The 17,656-nt window shown below is 48.0% G+C and overlaps 1 protein-coding gene across 1 annotated transcript in view; it reads left to right on the forward strand.

Moving 5' to 3' along the window:
• The first annotated feature begins 10,141 nt into the window (after positions 1-10,141).
• The window catches only part of BACH2 (BTB domain and CNC homolog 2), a 361,816-nt gene continuing 354,301 nt past the window's right edge, over positions 10,142-17,656 (forward strand). Inside the window, exon 1 of the mRNA XM_004264812.3 lies at positions 10,142-10,553. The gene's annotated coding sequence lies outside the window, so the exon portion shown is untranslated. The remainder of the gene's footprint in view (positions 10,554-17,656) is intronic.

Below are 17,656 nucleotides of genomic sequence, written 5' to 3' on the forward strand. Positions count from 1 at the left end.
AAGCTATTTTTCAAAGACATTCTCTATGATTGAAAGGAACCCACAGGTGAGGTTGAGGTCAAAAAGGAAGAGAAACATGCTGTCTATCACTGAATTTGAAACAGGAAAGTTTGAGAGAAAAGAATTTTTAGTGTTTCGTTTCTGCTCTCTCCAGAGTGAACTAGGCTATCCTGAAAATAAACCACTAGAGATTATAATACACTAATAAGCAAACATTCTGATTCAGTATCTGCTTTGGATCGCACGAATTGGTCATCAGATCTGGGAATCTGGGTCCCCTTCTCTGGATCACGGCCCAGCAGGATCCCGAGACACTCCTAGACCAACCTTCACACCGCCCTTTCCAGCCTCAGAAAATGAAGGACGGAGGAAACTCACCAACAGGTTTTGGCTGGCGATGACAGACCTGGGCAAAGCCGTAAATCCAGAGGGTGCTGAAGTGAAACTGGAACAAACACAGGGCCTCAGTGTTTTCATCCATCTGCAAAATCACGCAACACCCCATTTAAGTCTGGGCACGAGTCACCGGGTTTCCACACACACCTACCCTCTGAAGTGCAGTGAGGTGAGCCTGGGTGTGCGGTGCTGAAGGAGACTGCTTGTAGGAAGCATCTCTGGAAAATGGAGAGACAGACGAGGCCCAGAGCTCAGTCACGGACACAGGCACCGTGCCTGACGCATCCACGTGGACGCAGGACAGCTGTGCTGACCAGCTCTCCGCTGTCACCAGCGTTCAGGTTGGATGCCCTTGTGTAGCTATATCACATAAACAGGTTTGTTTTTAAAAACAGATCAGAAACTATAAGTATAGTCATATATTTTTGGGGGAAACTGCTATAGAATTAGCAAACTCAGCTCTGTGCCCCTCAAAAACTCAGAAGCTGGATTGAGGAAAACAATTTCAAGTTCGAGTACATTTGTATTAGAATAAAATCATCAAGGCTTTCTTTTCATAGTCATCCAAAAATAGTCAGATTACTTCTGTCTACAGCCAGACTTTTTCAAGGTTCTTAAGCAAAGATGTAATGATTGGTGAAAATAATGTTTATTGACCACAAACATCTTTTTGAGGTGGGCAAAATGAAGAGATGGATATTTAAATTTTATTTACTCATTTATCTATTTAAGAAAAAGCTAGGCATCACAACAAGCTCTGAGGGGGGAAAAGAGAACATTGTTAGAATTACGTTTTTTAGAAAGGGGAAAGGAAAGCAATAGTATTATTACTCTGATTATTATTACTATATTTTGCTTATTTGAGTGTTGAACTCATCACCTCCTTCCCTGTTTCCCAGGTGAAAAAAAAATCCAGCTCTCAACCTCAGTTTTCTTACTTCTTGTCCCCAGCTCTCATCCTGAAGCTTCAAAATCTTACCATTGTCCTTTCTTTGGTGACAATCCAGTTAGGTTTCAGGTTCCACTTTTCAGAGTAGATATCTGATAACCCTCCTTCTGTCCCCAAATTATGTTTAATGCTCAAAATGAGCACAAGTGTCTGCCTTTCTCCTGTCCGCCCACAGCCACTCCTGCCTGCCTGGAGTTCTGGATTCTCGCCGTGTTTCCTCCTTCATATCCAGTGCTTCTGCCTTTATCTGCTCCATCCTTTCCAGCCTCTGAGAACAGCTGTGTTGGGGATGGGTGTGGGCAGGACAGGAATGGAGCAATCAGGAGGGGAGCTGGTCCAGAGACTGGACCGCCCAGCCTCTTTCTTCACGCAGGTTCCTACCTCCCTGTCTCTCCAGGGATCCACTTTTCCCATTCATTCTCCCTTTCCCCTGAAGTGGGTCTAGAACCTCCCTGCTGTCTCCCTGGACCTTTCCTTGTCATGGGATGCTGTTCTCAGACCCCTTCTTGAAGAGTCCTCCTTGCTTTCCTTGATGTGGCAGTCTCTGGACCATCTCCCCTCCTAATCGCTCCATTCCTGTCCTGCCCACACCCATCCTCAACACAGCTGTTCTCAGAGTTCCAGCCCTGGCCCTCCTTCCTTTTCACTCCACCACTTTCCAGAGTGATTTTTCCCTCCCCCTACATCCCAGGATTGGTTCTTCCCTCTGGTCATTCCTCTCTCTGCCTCAAGTCCCTCATGCAAATGACCCCTACGTCTTGAATATCTTTCAATCCACTCCCTCCTCCTGGACTCAGCCCCACTCGCTGCCTTGGTTTGGGCTCCCATCATCTTGTCCCTGGATTTCTGCTATTGTCTCCACCTCCTCAGGCCCCTTCATGCTGCCAGTGCTGTGTTCTTTCTAAAACCCAAACTGATTATGCCTCTTTGACAGCTGGAAACTGGTCATTGAAAGCCATCCAGCCAGACTTTCCAGTAACTCGGAAGGCACAAGATAAACTCAGAGGATTTTCCTGCAGTGCATTAATTTTTTTTTAAACATCTTTATTGGAGTATAATTGCTTTACAATGGTGTGTTAGTTTCTGCTTTATAACAAAGTGAATCAGTTATACATATACATATGTCCCCATATCTCTTCCCTCTTGTGTAATTTTAATCAAAGATTTTGAGTGTTGGAGAAGCATTTTAAAAATTTATTTATTTTATTTATTCTTGGCTGCATTGGGTCTTTGTTGCTGTGCACAGGCTTTCTCTAGTTGCCGTGAGCGGGGGCAACTCTTCATTGCGGTGGGTGGGCTTCTCATTGTGGTGACTTCTCTTCCTGAGGAGCACGGGCTTCAGTAGTTGTGGCTCACGGGCTTAGTTGCTCCGTGGCATGTGGGATCTTCCCAGACCAGGGCTCAAACCCGTGTCTCCTGCATTGGCAGGCGGATTCTTAACCACTGCGCCACCAGGGAAGTCCCTGGGAGAGGAATTTTTAATCCTGATGGTCACAAATTACTTTAAAAAGAGTTTATAATAAAATCAACTCATATTCACCATAGGGAACAACAGAAGTTCAGTTTAATTTTTAACGTATAACAGGAGACGTCAAAGACACTTTGCGCTTGGAGAAGGCCATTTGGGGCCATGTTCCGGGATCCCTAGGTATTAGCATCCTATTTCCTCTGTCATTACAAGCATTTCCCTGGAAAAGTTGAAGAGGCATTATGCCCTATGGATAAAATCAAATCTTCATGCTTCTGGTCCACGTCTACCTCTCTAGTCTCATACTCTGCTACTGACTATTATCAATACTTCTCACATTCTACAATTCCTGGACTTTCATTACTCCAATTTTCCTACCAGGAATGACCTTCCAACCTCTGTGTCTGACAAAATCTCCTTGTCCTTCAGAATCAAGGAATCAAGAAATGTCTGCAAGAAGTGAAGGCAGGCAGGTAAGTGATGGCTTGCTAACAGATACAAGGTTTTGGCCAATGAGAGGGGAAAGGAAGGAAAAACCTGTGTCTTGAAAAACTTGTCACCACAACAATGGCCCTTCCTCGCTGCAGTACCTGAGGGCTCCTTGCTGGCTGTCACAGCAGGCAGTTTCTCCCATAACTTTCTTTCTTTTTTTTTTTTTTTTTTTTTTGCGGTACGCGGACCTCTCACTGTTGTGGCCCCTCCCGTTGCGGAGCACAGGTTCCGGACGCGCAGGCTCAGCGGCCATGGCTCACGGGCCCAGCCGCTCCGCGGCATGTGGGATCTTCCCAGACGGGGGCACGAAGCCGTGTCCCCTGCATCGGCAGGCGGACTCTCAACCACTGCGCCACCAGGGAAGCCCTCCCATAACTTTCTGATCTCCTTTCTTGACATAACGTCTCAGTCCTTCCTAACACTCCAATACATGGAAGCTTTGGTCAGACCAAAGTCCAGCCTCTGGGGATCCTTTTGTGTTGAATGTCCAGCCACTTTCCCTCCTCTCTGAATCCTTCCCAGCCTTGACGCTCAACTCAAAATTCCACCTTCTAGGTGAAAACCTTCCTCGCTGTTTCAGCCCTCATAAATTTTTTTCCTCTTAACACCTACAACACTTAAGTTCTTATTAGAGTTTAATTACACACATCTTGAATTTTATAACTTTTATTGGCTTTCTTTATTACAGAAGTAATACATTTATATTAGAGAAAAAATTAAAAACCAGTTAAGCAAAAAGAAAAACCACTCAAGCTCTTCGTCTTGAGGGAACTACTTTAGCACTGTCTGTATATCCTTCCACACTTTTTTCTATGGATGTTTAGACAATTTTTCCACTTTGGGGATAATACTGCTTTGCAATTAAAAAAAATGTACTAATAAAGCATTGAAATACCAGTATACGTACTTCTTCAACATCATTTTTGATGAATCCATGATATTCAATTTTATATATGAGCCACCACTTATTCAGCTAATTCTCTGCTGTAAGGCATTTAGATTTTTCTATTTTCTTTTTGCTTTTATACCAAAAAAATCTTTCTGAATAGTCAATATTTTCAATAGTATAGATTCCAATAAATACAATTTCTATGTGAATAATTTTAAATATTAATTATGAGCAATATATGAAATAATTAATAAAAGTAATTAAATATAAGATCACTGCATTTGTTAATTGTTTAACTTATGTTAGCTTTGACTCCCCACCTAAATTTAAGTTCCTTAAGGATAAGATCCAGTGTTTTCTAATTTTTCTCTCATCGGCACAAGAGATATTCAATTGTGCATGAAGAAGAATTAGTCTATTTCACTTAAATTTCATGTGGCATCAATTCTTCATTGCAGTAGAAGATCTTGGGCTGTGTTACCATAGATAATGATGTAAGAACATTTTTTCTTCTTAAGGACTATTTCCAAAGTCCTTCTTAGGAACTGAGGTGATTTTGGGGGAGATAAAGATGGGATAAATAAGAAGGATGTGTCATTAAAAAGCAAAAAGGGAGCTTTCCTGGTGGTGCAGTGGTTAAGAATCCGCCTGCCAATGCAGGGGACACTGGTTCGAGCCCTGGTCCAGGAAGATCCCACATGCCGCGGAGCAACTAAGCCCGTGCACCACAACTACAGAGCCTGCGCTCTAGAGCCCGCGAGCCACAACTACTGAGCCCACGTGCTGGAACTACTGAAGCCCACGTGCCTAGAGCCCGTGCTCCACAACAAGAGAAGCCACCACAATGAGAAGCCCGCGCACCGCAACGAAGAGCAGCCCCTGCTCTCTGCAACTAGAGAAAGACTACGCAGCAACGAAGACCCAAGGCAGCCAAAAAAAAAGGCTGCCAGCCAAATTTAGCAATAGCTAGAAGTAAAATTTCTGCATGATCCTAGTTACTCTGGAAAATTACAGTGCTCTGTAGTCTGGAATACACTGATTAGTTTTCAAAACTTGTATGAGATTTTATACAATGAGAAATAACTCTTCCTGGCAGTGGCATGTCCACAAAGACTCTAGCAGCAACCCTCAACCTTCGTCTGTGCTGCCCAGCAGTCCTGCTACCTCGCCCTGCACTGGTCCACTTTTTCTCTCTCCTCCAACTCCAGCACCCATCCCTCCTCCACCATCAGCTGATCTCCTCGCTTCTGAGTCCCCTAAGAAAACAGAATCATTCAGACAAGGACTCTCAGCATCTCCTACCACCCCATACAAGCATCCCCGAGCATCCCCACCTGAGCTGCCTTCCCTCCTCTTGTGGGGATGAACTGGCCCCACCTGACTCAAGTACTTCACTCCAAAAGTTAACCCCTCTCTCTTGGCTTCAACAGTTTCCCCTCTTGACTGGATTATTCCCACCAACAAGCTCTAATTTCTCTCATCGCCCTCTAACCATGTCCCCATTTTGTCTTTCACAGCAAAGCTCCTCTAGAGAGTGGTCCGTATCCATTGCCTCTACTTCCTCTCCTCCCAGTCTCTCTCAAATCCACTCCAGCCAGGGTGAGTCCCTACCACTCCCCTCCATCAAAGACACCAATGCCCTCAGATCATTAAAAATCAATGGTATGTTCTCATCAGCAACACCCACCAGCAGCACTGACACAGCGGATTACCCCCTGCTTTTCGAAACATCCTACGTTACTTGGCTTCTAGGATGCTACACTCCCCTCTCCCCTTCTCTCTCACTGGTGCTGTTTCTCGGCTACTTTGGCCAGATCTTCATTTTCTTCATCTTCTGACCTATAAATGTTGGCATGCCCCAGGTCTCGCCCTCAGACCTCTTCTTTTCTTCACCCATGTTAACAGGTTCTCTATGTTGATGACACACAGATATCCATCTCTAGTCTGCACCTCTCTCTTGAAGTCTCAATTCCCACGTTTAATTGTCTGCTCGACGTTTTCACTTAGATGTCGACAGGCATCTGAAGTTTACTTTATCCAGATGCAAACACTTCAACTTCCCCCCATACCTGCTCCTCCTGTAGCCTTCCCCATCTCATGAAATGGAATCTCTGTTAATCAGCTATTTAGGCCAGTCTAGGGTTTCCTTTGACTCCGCTTTCTCTCACATCCCACAGTCTAATTGTCAATAAATCCTGTCTAGTTTACTTTGAATATATATCTAGATTCCATTTATAGCTATCATTACAGTCCAAATTACCATCCCCTCCCTCTTGGTCTATCTCAATAGCCTCCTAAGTGGTCTCTGTGCTCCCTCTCTTGTCCTCCCCTCGACTTAGCAAACGAAATGATCTTTTAGGAGTTGAGGCCAGGTCATGTTCTCTCTCTGCAGAAACCCCTGTAAATTTCCCCTGAACTAGAACCTACTGGCTAGCCCTCTGGCATCATCCCCTGCTACGCTCCTTCTTGCTCTTCTGCATCAGGCACTGTGGCCCCTTTGGTGTCCCTGGAGCATGCCAAGTCCACTCTACCTCAGTCCACTCTACCTTTGCACCTGATCTTCTCCGTATCTGAAAAGCTTTTCCCTAGGATAGCTGCAGAGCTCATCCCCTCACTTCATTCGTATCTCTGCTCAAATGCCCCCTCATCAGGGACAACTTCTCTGACCCAATCACCCTATCTAAGAGTGGCCCCACCCCTGGCACTCCTGAGCTCCTATTTTATTTGATTTCATAGCACACTCTTCACCTCCAGATATTACAACATACAACTTGACATATATATACATATATATACATATATATATAGTCAGTTCATTTTCTGTCTCCCTCCCCCATCCCATCTCATTACTAGAATGAGAATTCTGCATGCCAGCTTGTAGAACAGTGCCTGCCACATATAGGTGGCTCAATAATTTTTGAACAAAACACCACTCAAAGCTATCCAGATTTCACCAGTTTCCCCAGGTGTCACCTGTGCAGTACTGAGCTGGGGTATTATGGTTTAGATACCCTTGAAAACATCTGGTTTTGAAATCATAATCCTCAGTCATAATTCTGAGGAATTTGCCCAATGAGTAGAACTCAGTTTCTTCTTAACAGAACTTCCTTCAGTGCACTGGCTCCTCCTGACTTTGGTACCCTCCCTCTAAACATCTCACTCCATTCTCTCTCATCTGATGTTAACTCTGTCCTGCTGTGTCTCGTTTATGCTTTGTCCTGCTACCTCGTTGAAGGTACCACATTTCAAATTCTGCCTAAGAAAACCCATTATATCTTCTCAACATCCTCAAATCCTATAAGAGGGTGCTGGAGAGCAAAAACATCAAAGACTCAGGAACTGCTCACTTCTTTCTTTTGTCTTCCTTTGCTCATCTTTTTGTTTCCGGCATATTTTAATCTTTCCTATTTTATTTGATAAAATCAAGGAGATTTATAGGGATGAAGTTTACTGACTTCAATGTTATGGTACAAATTATTGTCCCTGGAAATCATATCCTGCCTTAGAAATGCATCACGGATGAAGCCCATATTCTGGATCAGCACACACATCTCATTATGTAGGAAAAAAAAAGTCTATCAGGAAATGTTGAATGTTGCAAGCACGGGAAATAAATTGACCTCTACACAAGTTACCGCCATGAATATACAGAGGGAAGGACCTGCATCTGTTTCACATTGTAAAAGCCTGAAGTGCCCAGAGAAGCACTGCAAACCCAGGGAATGGCTGGCAAATGTTCACGACGAGAGTGCTAAGGCCATCCACAGCCTAACCTCTGCAGCAGTTCTGGTAGAAGAGTGTCCAGTTCTTGATTTCCCATCCAAATTTCATGTAATTCTGAATATGCTCTAGAGGCTGTAATTCAAATTACCCACTTCTAACTTTGAAAATGCAATAACTAACTCCCTACCAGACTTCCAGCTCCTCAAAGGCAGAGATTTTTTCTTATTGACAGCCACAGAGGCACATGATTGCACTACTGGACATGACCTTAGAGATCAGCCTGGCCTGGTTCAACCTCCTTGAATGACTAAATAATACAACCTATCATAGTTGCATTTGTTTTTTTCACCTCTAATTGCTGTCCCATTCCATACTTGAGAATTTCAAACTAAGAAAGCTCCAGTCTGAGTCTTTGGCAAATAGACTAACTGAAATGACCTAATACCCTTTGTTGTATCCATCTGGGACCAGAAGCAAGGTGGCAGAATGGGCTTGTGGTACCCGCTTCCATCCCCTCTCCACACCCCACGCTGATGCACCCAACTCCATTCACAGCTGGGCGGCCACGGCCAGTTTGAAGAGAAATGAATTTACTGGACCCTCATAGGGATCTTCTCAAGCCTGGATCTTGTGAGAAAAACATTTCTTGGCCCTACAAAAATGCAAAAGTTAACGCACTGACACATGCTTACAAGAATGAGGAATGCAGAAACATCACTGTTCATAAGACTATAAGAAATGGTCACGTCAAGGCAGATCGGGGGTCATCAGGATCCTCTGCCCTTGCCCTGAGGCCAGGCAGGGACCTCACAAGCAGGGCGATTTGTCAAAGGGGGCACCAGACCCACAGTCAGGAGACTGAGGACCCCTCCTACCTCAGAGACCTCTGTTCATCTGAAAACTGGAGATGCTAGCAAAGGAAAACTCCCAGTGTGGGTCTCGACCTACCCACTGAATCTCTGCAATGCTGTTAGAAAAATTACCTTGGCCTCTTCCGCTTCCTTTCCGCCATTGCTTAGCTTTCCACGCAGACGTTCAAAGTGGGGCCTTTTAAAACTCTGCCCCGAAACGAAGGTGGTTCAGAGCAACACTTTGGCTGATATCACGAGACTCCCAGGGCAGCGCTTCACTGCTTCCTCAGCATAGGCCAGTGCCCATCTTATGGGGGGGAGGGGAATTTATGATCCTTCTCTCAGTTGAGCGAGCCGAAGTTTTATAATATTCATTAAAGATCAGCACCACATGTAAGAATACGGTACTGCCTGTACACAAGGGGCCCAAGTTATAGGTGTTCAGGGAACGTGGCCTCGACAGGCGTAAAGTGGCAGGCACCAGCACTACGCTAACACAACCTTCTTTTATTGCAAATGTTCGTTCTGTCGAAGTCCTAATTACTTTCTGTAAAACCCTTACTACCATCAAGATTTCTTCCGACAGGGCAGCCACACAATGGCCTTAAAGTGCAGCAGCAACACCCTGGCGACCTCCGGAGTGGGCGGCAGGCGGGAGGTTGGAACCCGTCAGGAGCTGAGGATTTGCAGCTGGGAGGTAGGCTTTTTAGTGAGCTTCGCGATTGCTCGCGCCCCTTCTAAAACCCTGTCGTGGGGACTTAGAGGCTCCCTCGGTGGGACAGGCCGAGGCCCTCCTGGAAAGGATTCAAACGTCAATATCAGTGTTAGGTCAGAAGCTGCTCTTCCTCGCCCCACCCCCTCCCAAGAGGGGGACCGGTCAGCTTCGAGGGGCCCGTGGAGCATCTTTTCCTGCCCCTCCTGGGAAACGCTAGACAACCCCGGAATCCCAGGTCTCGAGGTCTGGCTCCCGTTCCTGGGTCTAGTGCCCTGGGCTCTGCCGCCCCTCCCCAGGTGCCACACCAGCCCTCACCTCTCCTCCCACCCCACTAGCCCCCAGCCCTGACCTTTCAAGGGTCCTGCGAGTCGCAGGCAAGGCCGGACCGAGCCAGGCGGCCGGCGGGCCCTGAGCAAGGGGCTCTCCAGGCCGCGCGGCCGCACAAAGCGGGGAGTGCGGCGGCGGCAGCGTGAGGCGCGCCCCCTCCCGCGAGCGGGCCGAGCGCGCGCCCGCCCCCTGTCCCCCGCCCCAGCCGCCGGAGCGCCATTCGCGGAGCGGTTTACGCTAGTCGCCGGGCGTACGGCGCCCCAGCGGCCGGGGAGGTGCGCTGCCCGGCTCCCGTAAAGTTATTGTGAATGGGGAGCGGGTGACGTCAGCGCCGAATGTCAACAATGTAGCGATTGAGAGTGTGGGCGTTCCGGGGAGAGCGGGAGCCGAGCGGCCCGGAGCAAACAGCGCCGAGCAGCCGCCGCCTCAGCAGCAGCAGCAGCAGCAGCGGCAGCAGCGACCGTGCACGCCCGGGCTGCGGTCGCAGCAGCGCTAACGCGAGCGCCCGCCGCCGCCCTAGCCACCCCGCCTGCCCACTCCCGCTGCCGCCGGGCTCTCGCTTTCTCCCCGGCCTCCCCTCGACCCTTCCCCTCCCCCTTCCCGGCACACTCGGGGGACTGGGAACGTGCTGCCATGTGATGCGCGTCCTCTCCGCGAGCTTTCGGTGACCCCCCCTCCCAGGCTGCGGACCGGGAGGACGCGGGGAAGAGGAGGCGGAAAAGGACGCAAAGTTCTCTGGCGAGGTGAGTCCCCGGCCGCGGGTCCCGGGCCCCGGCGGCGGGCGGGGCGGCGGCGGGGCAAGTTGGAGGGGGGAGCGGGCGCGCGGGGCAGGAGGGGAAGCGTGGGGAAGCGACGCGGGAAGGGAGCCGCGGCCGCCGGGCACGCAGCCGCCCGCCGAGCGCCCTGCCCGCTTTTATGGCATTTTCTAGGAACGGTAAGGGGGTGGAAGCCGAGACGGCGGACGCGCTGCGAAGACTGTGCGCTCTCTCGCCTGGCTGTTTACGGCGGGCGAGGCGGCATTGTATTTTGCTCGCGTCGACGGGTGTTTTGGAACAGCAGGGGGAGGAGGAGCAGAGGGTAATAAGTCAGGCGTGGGGAGGGCGGGCTGGAGGGAGGCGCGCGTCCGCGCGAGCTGAAGCAGCTGTCAGACCCACGGCTCGCTCCCGGCCCCGCGAGGCCCGGGCGCCCCGGCCCCCAGCGCGCGACCGCGGTGCCAGGCCGGGCGGCCTCCTCTCTGCCCGCGGCGTCCGCGCCCGGGGCTGCTCCGCGAAGCTTTGCGCTCGGCTGTCAGTCGCCGCCGGGTAGCTGGGACCACAGCGACTGGCGGGGCATCAAAGCCCAAGTTTAGGGTCCCGGGAAGAGGCAGGCTGCTGGCTCGCAGCGCAGACCTTGGGCTGCGCGCTGGGTGGAATCACTACTACCAATGACCGGGTTATTGAAATGCGTCCCAGGGAGCTCAGGCCGAGGGGCTTGTGCCTTCAGAGAGGGAAATCTTGCACCTTCCTCCTGCAAGATTCTGCATGAAATCAAAGTGTAACACACACCCTCCTCTCCCTGCCCACGCTTCAGTCTGCAAGTCCCAGAAGCTCCTTCTAGGAGAGGAGTTTATCCAGGGGACACCTCTCCACCTACCCCACGCCGAGGTGCCCTGTGGGGTCTCGCACTTTTCCTCCTCTCACTGGGTGGGTGCTCAGGAGCCGAGCGCCGATGGAGAGGGAGGCGGGCGGCGCTCCTGGGCTACCCCAGCTGCGAGAGGGGACTCGAGAGAGCATCTCAGCGACCTCGGTTTGGCCCCTCTTGCAGGAACTCGGACCGTGAGAGGAAGCCTGCAGGGCCGGGTGTACGCGTGTGAAAGGGGTCGCGCACCCCTGGCTTCGGGGGTCATGGGCGCGCAGGGTATCCCCAGCATCCTCTCGCGTGTAGGGGAGTTTGATAACTTGGGGGAAGTTCCTGCACAACCGCTGTCCGATGGTTTTGTCTGTGGCCCGAGAAGGAGCGTCTCGCAATTTGCCTGTCCGGTCACCGTCGTCGCTGCAACCCTTGGGCCCTGGGAAACAAGAGGGACGAGGGCGCCTCACCCCCGACTGAGCGGCACACTCCCGGCTGTCGGGCGGGCGACGGGACGCGGCGTTCCTCGGTTTTCACCTTCACTGTCTAGTGCTGCAGTCTCTGACTCCCTGTGTAAATTTCATCTGTTGAGTGTGTTTAACTAAAAAGGGTAATTACTTTAGATAAAAATCTTTTCCTGCCTAGTGCGAACCTTGGCGGAGATGATGCCTAATGAGATATTTTGCTTTTGTCTGTTTAGAGTAAAATTAGAGTTGTTAACTCTGATAACGGTTTTCTCAGATCATTTAAATGTAACATGTAGGAAAGTCATGTCGAGCTGCGAAGGCTCCGGCTGACATGAAAGAAGCTGAGCGGGAAGGGCTGCCCCTCCCTCGGTGGAGAGGCTCTTTTGGTAAGGCGGCGGCGTCTTGTTTAAAATGTGAGATTGCCTCCACCCTGGTGCTCCGGCAGCTCGCAGCTCGCGAGTAAACGGCGTTTTTCCTTCTTCCAGGTAATAGTAAACGTGAGTCAAAATGACATCTTGTTAGAATTAGTCTTTAGTCTGTAAGAGAGATTGCTAAATAAGTGTTGCACTCAAACTGCTCCCGTGAAAGGTCTGTCAGCATTTCCATTATAAATTCAGGTTTTCAGGAGTTTATCATTTCACCCCAAAACTTTGAGTGGCTGAAATGTTTCTCCCTCCTAGTGTTCTGCCTTAAAACATGCATTGATTGTCCACTTCCATCCTATTTGCTGTTCCTGAAACTTGAATATCTTTCAAATGGGGGTCCCAGAAATGGAAAACACAACCATGGAATAAAGTACTTTTGTTAGAACATACTTTATTTGTGCTGAATAATATTTTCATTTTGCATTTTGGAAGACATTACGTTTGCCACTTGGTAATCATAAATGTGTTCATTCTTCTGGTGTCTGTCAGTTCTGCAGGTGGATTGAAATGTCAGTTCGTGTTGTATATGCCAGGATTACGTGGAAGAACATTCTCCTCATATATGTGTGTGTCTGAGCTCATAGCTAAATTATATGCATGCCTGTTAGCTACCTGTCAGTTCTTTGTATGTTGCATGTGAGGATCTTCCATAGAGGAGAAGAGGTAAGCAGAAAGGGAGGGAGGGAGTCAGGGACACCCGCACCCCGCAAGTCACTTTTCAGTATTATCAGTGCCTGGAAGAGAGCCATTCTTTTGAGTTATGCCTTTGACTCAGTGCCCTCAGGCAGGTCCCTTCCAGTCACTCACCTCTGGCTGCAGTGTGAGGGGCTTAATTATTTGCAAACTACTCTGACATCCCTGGATGAAAGGCACTGCATAAATGCAAAGTATTGTTCTGCTATGGAATTTAATGATCCATTACAGTTCATCAGGAAAATGCACTTTGCAGTGGTAGTCAGAAACGTTTCCACCTGATGGAGGGTAATAGTAACTGCCTAAAAGTAGGTTCAGATTACAGATGAGACAATTAACTCTAGCCATGTGCTCTTCAATTTGTTGCAATTCATTTTGTGATCAAAGTGAGTCGCAGAGAGCCAGATGGTCAGGTTCACGTTCACATCTCTCCTAGGCCAGCACTTCACTTCTGAGCCCACTGTCTGCACAGCCAATGGGGACTTACTCATTAGCGCTTGTGAGCTGTTTCTCAGAATTTGTGATCGAGGCTCCTGTGATGCCAACAAAAGGGCTCAGGCCAATCTGTATTGTTGGGAGCGGTTTAATTTTACTTGGATTAACTCATGCCTAGTGTCTCTGGTATGGATCCAGCCTTAACAAGGGAGGAGAGAGATCCTAGTGGCTGTCTAGCTCAGCAGGGCTGGGCTCCACTGCTCTACTTTTTGTATACCTCAGATTTCAGGGGGTACGTTGTCTGGCTTCTTGTAAATGTTGGCTTATACTCAGTTAAATAAATACCCTCCCTGTCTGGCTGAGCAGCAGGGCCAGTTTCGTGGGCATGTGACCTGCACTGTTGCACAGGGCCCCTTCCCCCTCTCAGAAGGACCTCACACGTGGTTAATCTTCTGCTGTTGTCTTCTTGAGAGCCTTAATAATCCTTGAACATGGGGCCCTTCATTTTCATTTCTCGTTGGTCTCCGTGAGGAGGGGGCACGACGTGGAGTGGCAGGCAACCACTACTGTGTCTCAGTTCCTTGTCGTCGACTGTTGCCAGGCAGGAATGGGTGGGAATACTGGCTTTGTGTTGCCACATCTTCTGATTTTTCCGAGGGAAGCTGGATATCAGGGTGTTTAATGTGGAATCCCCTAATTTTTAAATATTCACTCAAACATTTTCTAAACACTGGGTGGGAACCCTGAAAGCTCCAGAGCTGGCCTGCAGGCTCCCTGGCTCCCACTGCTGAGTGAGCTAAAACATCTTATTGTTTAATATTTCTGTATTTGGCAATTTTCTAAAGGCCTGGCACGTAGGAAGACAGTTTGTGAATCTCCACCAAGTGAATGGTTAACAGCGGTCAGGAAAATTGAAAAATGCAAGAAAAACAGAACTGTAAATCAAATGAAATCAACACCGAGTCCCACTCAGGGATCGATAGCTTTCTTTTTAACCGAGGATACAACGTGAAAGTCCAAATAATTAATATCGAGGGCACCGTATAATCCTCTGCAGGTAAATAATCCATTGCTTTCGGGTCTCCTGCCCTCTGTGTAGTTGTTATTGACCACATGGTGTAACATGCCTGTTTAACGCCTAAGGACTCCTCCATGAGAATTTGACATTTGCGAACACCCACTAAAACAATAGCTGTGATTTCTTGAATGTTCACCACGTGCCAGAAACAGTGCTAACTGCTTTCCCTGCACATAATCTTGATAACTCTTCAAGGCAACCCTATGAAGCAGTCATTGTGCCCATTCTACAGAAGAGGAGGGTTCTCGTTGGAAAGAATTTCATCAGAATGCAGTGTGTGTTGTCCTGACCGTCTAAAGGTTATTTCCCTGTCCTATATACACAATCCAGCCCTGAGTCAATGACTGGGCGTGGGGTAGGGGTCATAGCATACAGAGAACCCAGTTCTTACCCTCACGTACAAGGAACAGGGAACGATGCAATATGCAACGTATCTGTCAAAACCTGCGATTCAGACAGCAAACGCTGCATCTGCTTCCCTGTCTCCTCCTTTCCTTTTCGGGATGTTGAAGAGGCTCCAGTGACATATGACCCTATCAGAGGCACTATCAGTTCAGAAGTCAGGGCTGCTTGCAAAAACTGGCATTACTCTGGAAAAGAAAATAAGAAGCTTCTGGCAGAGCTGAAGCCGAGTTAGGGAAAGCAGCACGAAGGCCTTGGGAGTGACAGAAAATCACTCCTGTATTGTTGATGACAGGGTATAACCCATGCCTATTCCATTTTTAAATTTTATGTAAATATTTACAAATTGCTCAAGTCCAAACTGAAACCTGCTGTGAATTAAACATTTTGTAAACTCAGATTGCCCAGAATGTTACTCATCTTTTTTGGTCTGGGATGATATTTAATAGAAAAGTGGTTCTTTCTTTGTCAATTCCAGGTTTTTACTTTTTTCCCCCTTTTTTTTCTTTTCGTTAATTTCAAATGTCAGTTTCCCTAAAACTGAAACTTACTCTTACCATCAGTATGCTACTCAGCTTCCCTAAAGGTCTCCTTAAAACCACCGGGATGTCCTTTTCAAGGACCCTTTCTTTTCTAAAGAATATGGAAATTGAACCTTGTCCTACTAATGGCATTACTTCAAAAATCAGGCAGGAATGTTGCCTTTGTTTTTCCTTGAGCTATTTTTTTCCAAAATAATAAATCTCCCCAATCTGAAAGCATTTCACGTGCTTGTTCATTCTGGTCATTGGAATTACAGCCAAAATGTCTTTCAGTCTTCCCCAGTGACCTCATAATCACCACTTCTCCAGCATATTCCCCTGGTTAACTTCTCTTTTGTTCCTCAGCCTGATAATAAATTGGCCTTTGGTTCTGAGATGTGTCATTTGCTTCCCTGACCTCTTCGTTCCTCTCCTGGTGGCAGTAGGACACGGCGCTGATGCCCCTGCAGGCGGCTGCGTGGTTGCCGGTTCCCTCTCCTGCTTGTGTCAGCTTTTATCTTCTCCTTTCCCAAGCGTTTAAATCCTCCCCTTTCCAGTCCTCCCATACTTCCCGTGATTATCTCCATTTGTTTCTGAGCCTGCAGCTGGCATGTGGACAAACTCCAGGTTAGTCGCAGAGGAAAACTTTTTGAGTTTCCAAGTCTGTTGTCAAGGTTAGTCTTGCGCCATCCTTTTGTCTCTCCCCTGCGATTGCTTCAGGAGTTTCCTCCGGACTCTTCACAAGTCTACTCCATAGAAGGCTTAGCTTGGACTTTCACTTTGGAGTTTAAAGCTGGGAGAGCCCAGCGTGTTTACTCCCGTTCTTTTAAGTAGAGAAACAAAGTGAAGGTGCAGCTCAGGAAGTTTGCTTCGTCTCCTAGTACCAACAGATTATCGGCAGGTTTTATTTTCCTGTATTCTCCTGAGCGACAGGAGCTCATGGATGCCATAAAATGGGCCGAGTGTCCAGAAATGCCATCCTTTAGAGGCAAGTGCCTCATTCATTCACTAAACAAACGTATACTGAGTATCTCTTAACGTGGCAGGCGCAGTGCTAGGTGATCATGGTGCTAGCGGAGAGCAAAGTCAGTCCTGGCCCTGCCCCCATGAAGCACCCCATCTGGTAGGAGGGATGGCATTTATCAGACAGCCACAGATAACTTATTGCAAGTTCTGTGAAGGAAAGCCATTTTATGCACTGGAGGATGTACTGGGGAATGTGACCTGGTTGGGAGGTTGGAGCTGTCCTCCTCGAGGAATTGTGGAGTGAGCTACCATTAGGGCCTGTCTGAAACTGGAGGCTAGCTCTCCCCAACCTATTAATTTACTCCTGTCTGTGGCCCTTTGGAGTATTGCATAAACCATGCTATAACCCGTGGAGTCATTTTGGCAAATAACTGTTCCTGTATACAGAGTCCAGAATTGATTTATTTACCTGTGTCTTTAGAACCTGATAAAAACAGAACTGTTAATTGCCAAGCATACTGTTCGCTTCTATACTTGGAAAAAAATGCAAGTTAGCATTCTTATTTTGGACATATTGAGGGTCGTTTTGACAATATTTGAATGATTAGAAGCTACACAGCCATGCCCTCCCAGTTGGCTGATGTGTGTGGGCCCCGGGCGAGGGTCTCTAGTGAAAATGTGAGTCCAGCTTATCGGAAGCCCCTGCCCACCCGAGAGTGGGAGGGTCTCCAGCCTCTGCAGACCGAGGATGATTATATAGACCATTCTTAGCACAATTTAGGAGTGCGGACAGTGTCTATGTAAAACAAATTGACTTTAGTGTATGCTAAAACTCCTCTATTTTCTTTTTCTCTGATGGTAGCTAACCTGTGTTGGGAGCCTCCTATGTGTGTTACTGATATTAACTCATTTAATCCATATAACCACCTAGAGGCAGGTGTGACCATTAGAAGGTGAGGCACAGATGTCATCCAGCTAATGAGTAGCTGAGCTGGGATTGGACACTAGGTGTCTGATGCTAGAACTTGTTCTCTTAACCACTGTGCTATTCTGCACGCCCTTTTCCTTTTTGCTCTCTACCAGGTCTCAGAAGTGGAAATATAGGCCATCTCACTCTGAAATCCTGGATATTTTATTGACATCTATCTGAAAGATAAAATTGAAAAATAATTTCTCAGTGAACCTGAGTGAATGTATCTGTTGTCTTTCATCTGACTCACTTTCTAAGAATTGCATTCCTCACTTCTAAGT

The sequence above is a fragment of the Orcinus orca genome, chromosome 12 (assembly GCF_937001465.1).
Source record: "Orcinus orca chromosome 12, mOrcOrc1.1, whole genome shotgun sequence".
NCBI lineage: Eukaryota > Metazoa > Chordata > Mammalia > Artiodactyla > Delphinidae > Orcinus > Orcinus orca.